This window comes from Mus musculus, chromosome 9 (assembly GCF_000001635.26).
Source record: "Mus musculus strain C57BL/6J chromosome 9, GRCm38.p6 C57BL/6J".
Taxonomy (NCBI): domain Eukaryota; kingdom Metazoa; phylum Chordata; class Mammalia; order Rodentia; family Muridae; genus Mus; species Mus musculus.
The window spans coordinates 50,295,392-50,302,507 of record NC_000075.6 but is presented as its reverse complement, the minus strand read 5'-3'; the positions used below and the strand labels follow the sequence as shown (position 1 = coordinate 50,302,507).

The 7,116-nt window shown below is 42.0% G+C and overlaps 1 long non-coding RNA gene across 3 annotated transcripts; it reads left to right on the top strand.

Annotated features, from left to right (window-relative positions):
- The first annotated feature begins 628 nt into the window (after window positions 1–628).
- Gm39336 lies at window positions 629–4,175 on the top strand. Of its 3 annotated transcripts, none has more exons than XR_870730.1 (3): window positions 629–721; window positions 1,198–1,367; window positions 4,061–4,175. It is a non-coding gene; the product is annotated as a predicted gene, 39336 (long non-coding RNA). The 3 variants fall into 3 exon arrangements; XR_870729.1 differs by lacking the exon at window positions 4,061–4,175 and adding an exon at window positions 1,666–1,724; XR_870731.1 differs by lacking the exon at window positions 4,061–4,175 and adding an exon at window positions 1,666–1,724 and having other exon boundaries at window positions 629–774.
- The last annotated feature ends 2,941 nt before the right edge of the window (window positions 4,176–7,116 follow it).

Here is a 7,116-nt window from a genome sequence, read left to right as displayed (position 1 = left end):
CAGTCCATTCCTTGTCACTTCTTAATGGCCCTATTTCAATATTTCCACATTGACAGCACCTACATTTTGCATGGGACACATTCACACTGTAGCAAAGACCATTTTACTCTTTGATTTCCAGATCTGCATATCATTGAAAGAATGTTAAAAAGTGCAGATGCCGGAGCATTTCCACCGGGATTCTATCTAGTCTCACCGACAGTGATATGGGGCTCCTTCCAAGGTTACCTGGCTGTTCTGAAATCTAGATGAGTTTGAGAACCACTCATCTACTGTGAGGAAATAGGTTCACAGCATTTAGAAGGACTTGATTAAGAGTCTGTTCCTTTGAGATTTTACCTGTCTGAATTCCCAGGGTCCTGCGCTTTGTGCTAGGCTCACAACCCCCAAGCTATGGATAGCTTCTGATTCTTGGGACCTAACTCAGCTCTGGCTCACAATCCCAGAACAATGGATGGCTTTTGTTGCTCAGGACCTAACTCAGAGCTGGCCAGGGTTTCACCTGGAACTTGACCAATAGAGACTTTCACTCCAGAGAGGAGCAAGGCAGGGATCCAGAGGGAAAGCTTCTCTTCATGTTGTCAAGTAGGAACCTGGGTTGCTAGGCAACCAGACAGTCTAAGGCAGCCTTGCTGCTCTGTGGTGGTGCTTTGCATTTTAAGATTCCATGGGTGGATTCTGGAGAACCTCAAGAGCTCTAAAGGGCAGACATGGCAGCTGTGTATGTCTGGGTACAGGTTCACCCCATTTGCCATGCCTGTATGGCTATCATAAGTAAGAGGAAGATACTGGTGCCTCCCAGTGTAACCGGCAGAAAGGAAGATATTCTAAAAAGACATATATGTCTCCCAATCTGACTGTTAGACTAGGAAAACAATGGACCAAAATGGGAGTTTCCCTAGGAATCTCATGCTGGGAGAAGGAAAGGGTTTCAGACAGAGGGAGAACTTGTTTCCATTAAATAGATTTCACACCGTGCTAATAGCTTATTAGAATAGCTTACTGATGAGACTGAAGTCCATACGATGAGGGTCAGTTCTGAGTAGGACCACACCTTGACTAGCACTGTTTAGATGTGTATAGCCTTGGTCATTTGTTTAAACCTTACTCTCAGTTCAAGGCCCTGAGGAAGCCACTTGTGGGGGGTGGGGTTGGAGGTGGGGTAGGTTTGCTGAATCTCTTTGTCCCTCTTTCCAGTGTGTCCACATTGAATCAATCTTCTGCTGCTGATTTCCACTATTAATTTGGATCTTCTGATTGGCTTATTGAGAATGGGTGGTCAAATCTGGCTTGGGACATGGGCTGCAACCCCCAGCTTTGATACTAATAAGACTGTACATGAAGAGAGACAGAATGTGGCTTAGCAGGTGATTATCTTGAAGAAGAAGGAGGCTTGTTAAAGCTTGAAGGGCCCTTGAGAGCTTTTGAAATTAGGAAGTAATTTCAAATTTATAGAAAACTTATAACAAGAACCACACAAAATATATCCACATTTTCTATTTTTAACAGTTAATCAATTTGCTTTGTGTCTGGCCTTTCTCTCTCCATAATATTTTTCTTAAGTATATGAAATAAGTTAGATAAATGGTGACTCTTAATCTGACAATATTTCAGTATCTATTTTCCCTAAATAAAGGCGTCCTTTCCATTTTTTTTTTCTTACAGACTCACAGGACACTGATCAATTTAAAGTTTAATATTAAACATCATCATTATTTAATTCATCTAGTGTTTTCATATTTTGTCAGTTAATTTTATGACTTCTTTTTGTTACAGTTCTCCCCTTCAGTGAAAGATCCTATCTAGAATAATATAGCCCAGAATATGTACTGTATTTTGTTATATTGTTTCTTAATCTCCTTTAATTTGGACCACACTTCAGCTTTGCCTGTTGAGTTTCTCTTCAGCTTCTCCATCGTGGATTTGGTATTTCCCTTCTAGACTAGAATACTACATCAATAACCCCATGTTATTTCTGGAGTCATACAATCTCAACTTGCCACCTGTGGTGATTTGAATATGCTTGGCCCATGGGAAGCAGCACTATGAGGAAATATGGCCTTGTTGGCATAAGTGTGGCCTAGTTGGAGGAAGTTCAACACCGTAGGGATGGGCTTTGAGGTCCTATGCTCAAGTTCTGCCCAGTGCAGAAGAGAAAACCTCCTCTTGGCTGCCAGCAGAAGTCAGTCTTCTCCTGGCCATCTTCAGATTAAGATGTAGAACTCTCCACTGCTTCTCCAGCACCATATCTCCCTGCATGGTGCCACACTTCCTGCTACAACAATAATGGACTAAACTTCGGAAACTGTAAGCCAGCTCCAGCTAAATGTTTTCCTTTATAAGAATTGCTTTGGTCACAGTGTCTCTTCACAGCTATAAAACCCTAACTAAGATACCACCTCTTAATTCCAATTAACTGGGAAGGGTGTTGTTCAGTGTCGCCTCTGCATAGTTATTACTTTATTTGTGTCTTTCATTGACAATTTAAGTCCATGTAAGCATCAACACTTCCTCAATGGTCAACATCAATCCTATTAGTTATTGTTGCCTGAAACAGTGTTACGGATTTCACAATTCAGCTTTCCCAACTCTAGCTTCTTGAGGGCTCTGTTATAGATTATAAAATTGACTTCCTGGCAGTATTGACCTCTGGCCTTGGAAAGCATTTCAAGGCTGCTAAATAGAGACCCTGTTTCTCTATGTCTACACAGGAACTTCTGAAGTGTTCTTTGGATGCTGTGCCTTCCTGAATTGGGTTTTGCATCATGTGAAACCTGTTTCTGAGTCTCAATTTTATACAGTATAATGAACAATCGTGTAACCTTATAATTAGTGCTTCTGGGTTTTAGGAACTTGTTTACTTATTTGCTTATTTGTTTAGACAGGTAACAAGATTCTGGGTGGTATTAAATAAATTCTGAGTCTGTGGTAAAATAGATGGACATAGTGCCTATCATTGAGAAATTTAAAGTTTATTTATTTTTTTTTCTTTTCCATTTTTTATTAGGTATTTAGCTCATTTACATTTCCAATGCTATACCAAAAGTCCCCCATACCCACCCACCCCTACTCCCCTACCCGCCCACTCCCCCTTTTTGGCCCTGGCGTTCCCCTGTACTGGGGCATATAAAGTTTGTGTGTCCAATGGGCCTCTCTTTCCAGTGATGGCCGACTAGGCCATCTTTTGATACATATGCAGCTAGAGTCAAGAGCTCCGGGGTACTGGTTAGTTCATAATGTTGATCCACCTATAGGGTTGCAGATCCCTTTAGCTCCTTGGGTACGAGAAATCTAAAGTTTAATGGGTGGGACAGATATTGGACAAATGATAATACGCTAAATTTTGCAAGTAGAGATTGCCTTCTAAGAATACACCAAGAAGATCTACTCTAGTCTTGGGATCTTGGAACCACTTCAGAAAAAAATGAGATTAAGGAGGAGTTGGGATGATGTCAGCTAACGGTTCTGGGAGCAGCAAATACACCCTCTTGGGAACATGGTACATCTGTATCGCTGGGTGTCTGGGTGAGGCAGGAGGGGCTCATGAGAAGCGGGGTTCTCCAAGCTCTGGGAAAACCCTTGGAGCCTTTATAAACATTATGTCCTTTTCACCCTGGGAGGCCAAGGGGAGCCTCTGAAGGATTTTTAGGAGATAAGAGTGGCAAAATTTCCTATGTAAATGGAAAAGGTCACTCTGGCTGTTCTGTGGGGAAAGGATCTAGATAGCTTGGAAAGAAAAGTGGAGTGCTGATTTGATTGATGGGGAGGCTGTAGGGAAGCTCTGGTGGGAGGTGGCTGTGGCTAGGATGGCAGCAGAAGCTGTGGGACGTGAGCTGATTCTGACTTTCTCATCTCTCCCTTGGCATTGCTCCAGTGTGAACATCCTTTATGTACTCATGCTTTTGAACATTTGGCCACCAGCCAACGCCACTGAGATTTGAGAGGTTGTGGAAATCTTAGAGGGGAGGGTCTAGCTGAAGGACATGTATCATTAGGGGAGGAAGCAAGCCCTGAGCTATTTATAGTACTAGTTCTCACTTCCTGTTTAATCTATTTCCAGATTCATATAGATGTGAGGAGCCTAGCCACATGTTCTCACCACTGTGAAGACACAGGCCTTTTCCTGCATGACGCACTGTATCTCCTTAAACTGTAACCCATAATAAATCCTACCTCCCTTAACTTGCTTTTAAGGTGTTTTGTCGAGACAACAAGAACAGTACCTAACACAGGCATCATGGATAGATGGCCCATGAGGTGGGAATTTCTGAGACAGGAAGCAAATCCCTATCTGGACACATGACAGTACCCAGCTGAAGGATGTCAGCTTTCTTTCTTTTTCTAAAATTTTATTTATTTATGTGTTTATGCTTAAATGTACTCATTCATTCATTCATTTATTCATTCAACGTGTATGTGTGAGTGCCTGCATGTATGTACATGCCCCAATGCATGCCTGGTATCCTTGAAGGCCAGAAGAGGGCTTCAGTTCTCCTGGAATTGAAATGACAACTGTAAGCTGCCTATTGTGAATCCTGGGAAATGAACTCAGATCTTCTCTAAAAACAGGGTGTACTTTCATTTGCTAAAACATTTTTTTTCCAGTCCCATACATTAGCTCTTGTCCTACCTGGGAAACATGTGTAGAGTTCTTATCAAAGAAACTTAGACACATCTCCAAAAAGGTAGCCAACTATGGAGCAGAATCTTACTGGTTGCCAAATAACTGGAATTTTTTTGGAAATACTTTGCTTGGTCCTAACTATTTCTTCCAAAAGAGTCTGGTCCTATTCCTAAGCATTCTACAGTTCTATTTGGTTTGTGTAACCATTTGAACTTCAGGAACATTATCAGCATGGCTAATTTGGCTCCTAGACAATACATTCAGAATTATAGTGGATCTTCTCCCCCAACCCAGCATTCTTTGCTTTGACTGCAGCTTTTATGGCACATGGCATGTCCCCATTAACTTTTATTAGATCCATAATTTTTTTATTAACATTGAGTAATAACTGTTTTCAGTGGCATCGCTCTTCCAAAGCGTCCTTGATTAGTCGTCCATGATAACAGTTGCTAAATTGAAGTTTCTTCTGCTAGCATTTCACCCACAGTAAATCCAACCATTCTACCTTGTCTTGCTTAAGAAGCCATGAAATTTCCAGACATTATCAGAAAAATGACCACAGTCAATGTGTTCTAAATGGAGATGGAAATTGAGCCCTGGATGATTTGACTCATGATGCTTCATAGATAGAGACTGGAAGTGAGATCTCTCACCCTGTACTGGCTAGTTTTGTGTCAACTTGACACAGGCTGGAGTTATCACAGAGAAAGGAGCATCAGTTGGGGAAAATGCCTCCACAAGATCCAGCTATAAGGCATTTTCTCAATTAGTGATCAAGGGGGGAGTTCTCCTTGTGGGTGGTGCCATCTCTGACCTGGTAGTCTTGGGTTCTATAAGAAAGCAGGCTGAGCAAGCCAGGGGAAGCAAGCCAGTAAAGAACATCCCTCCATGGCCTCTGCATCAGCTCCTACTTCCTGACCTGCTTGAGTTCCAGTCCTGACATCCTTTGGTGATTAACAGCAATGTGGAAAATGTAAGCTGAATAAACCCTTTCCTCCCCAACTGCTTCTTGGTCATGATGTTTTGTTCAGGAATAGAAACCCTGACTAAGACACATCCTAAATGAGTACTCTTCTTGAGGGAGGTTACTAGGTGATTTGAATTTCCACACTGGGACTGTATCTAATGGAAGTTAAGGGTTTCTTTCAAAAATAGCAGTGGTGGTTGCTTTTCTTCCCTTAGGTTAAGAATACAACAAGCATCAGGTGGTGACTTAGGGTTTTACTGCTGTGAACAGACGCCATGACCAAAGCAACTCTTATATGGAGAACATTTAATTAGGTCTGACTTACAGGTTCAGAGTTCAGCCCATTATCACCAAGACAGGAACATGACAGCATCCAGGCAGGCATGGTTCAGGAGGAGCTGAGAGTTTTATATCTTCATCTGAAGACTGCTAGCAGAATACTAGCTTCCAGGCAGATAGGACACAGGTCTTAAAGCACACTCCCACAGTGCCATGCCTACTCCAACAAGGCCACACCTACTTGAACAGACCACACCTTCTAATAGTTCTATTCCCTGGGCCAAGCATCACAGGTGGGTACCTCACCTGGAGTGAAGAGTGAAAGAGATTGGCTTGGTTAACTGTAATCAGCTTCGTGCTATCTGGTTCAGACACTCTTGCCTTGAGTTTCAGGAAGATTCTCTTACTTAAAAGGACATGGCTTTATTCTTCTCAGTATAGGTTCAATTTAACTCAATTTAGTTCAATGCTACACAACTCAATTCTACAGCAGATTCTTCATATTTCCCTCATTGGCCCAGCAAGATGCCTGTATTTACTTTGTCTGGTTAGGTTGACAAGTGGCAGAGAACTCAAAATTTCTTTCATAGTAAAAAAATGCAGAGGCATGAAATACAAAACTCATATAGCAGGCCCAGGAGTGGTGAGAAGACGACACTGTATTGTGCTATTCTGTTATCTTTAACATGAAGTTTTCAGCTCATGAATAAACACAGTTGCCTGAGTCCAGCCATCATAATCTGTGTTTTGACGGAAAGATGGATAGCAGCCATTTTTCTTTCCTTTAAGGACTCTCCCAAGAAGTTGCATGATTGTTGCGGTAAATCTCCAACCAAATATACCCCGGCAATGAAAACACAACACAATTAATATGATTACATGTTGTGCATCTAGATTGGGCAGATCTACCATTACACTACCATCTTCCACAGCTTATGAGACCCCTTAGAATTTGCGGTTTCTTCAGGTCATGTGTTTCTGCTCCACTTTTCTTCTTCCTCCTTCTCCTCTGCATCCTCTCCCTCTTCCATTTTCCCCTTCCTCTCTCTCCCTCACCTTCTGCTCTACCTTCCCTTTTATCTGCCCAATCATCAGCTCTCCTTTATTTTACAAATTAAGGTGGGAAGCAGGTTTACAGGAAATCACCTGAGTGCTGAGTCTTTCCTTGTTCGCAACCACTCACAGGAGAATGGAATTAACATCAAATATAATTAGCCCCAGGGCTAGCTACAACACACGATATTCA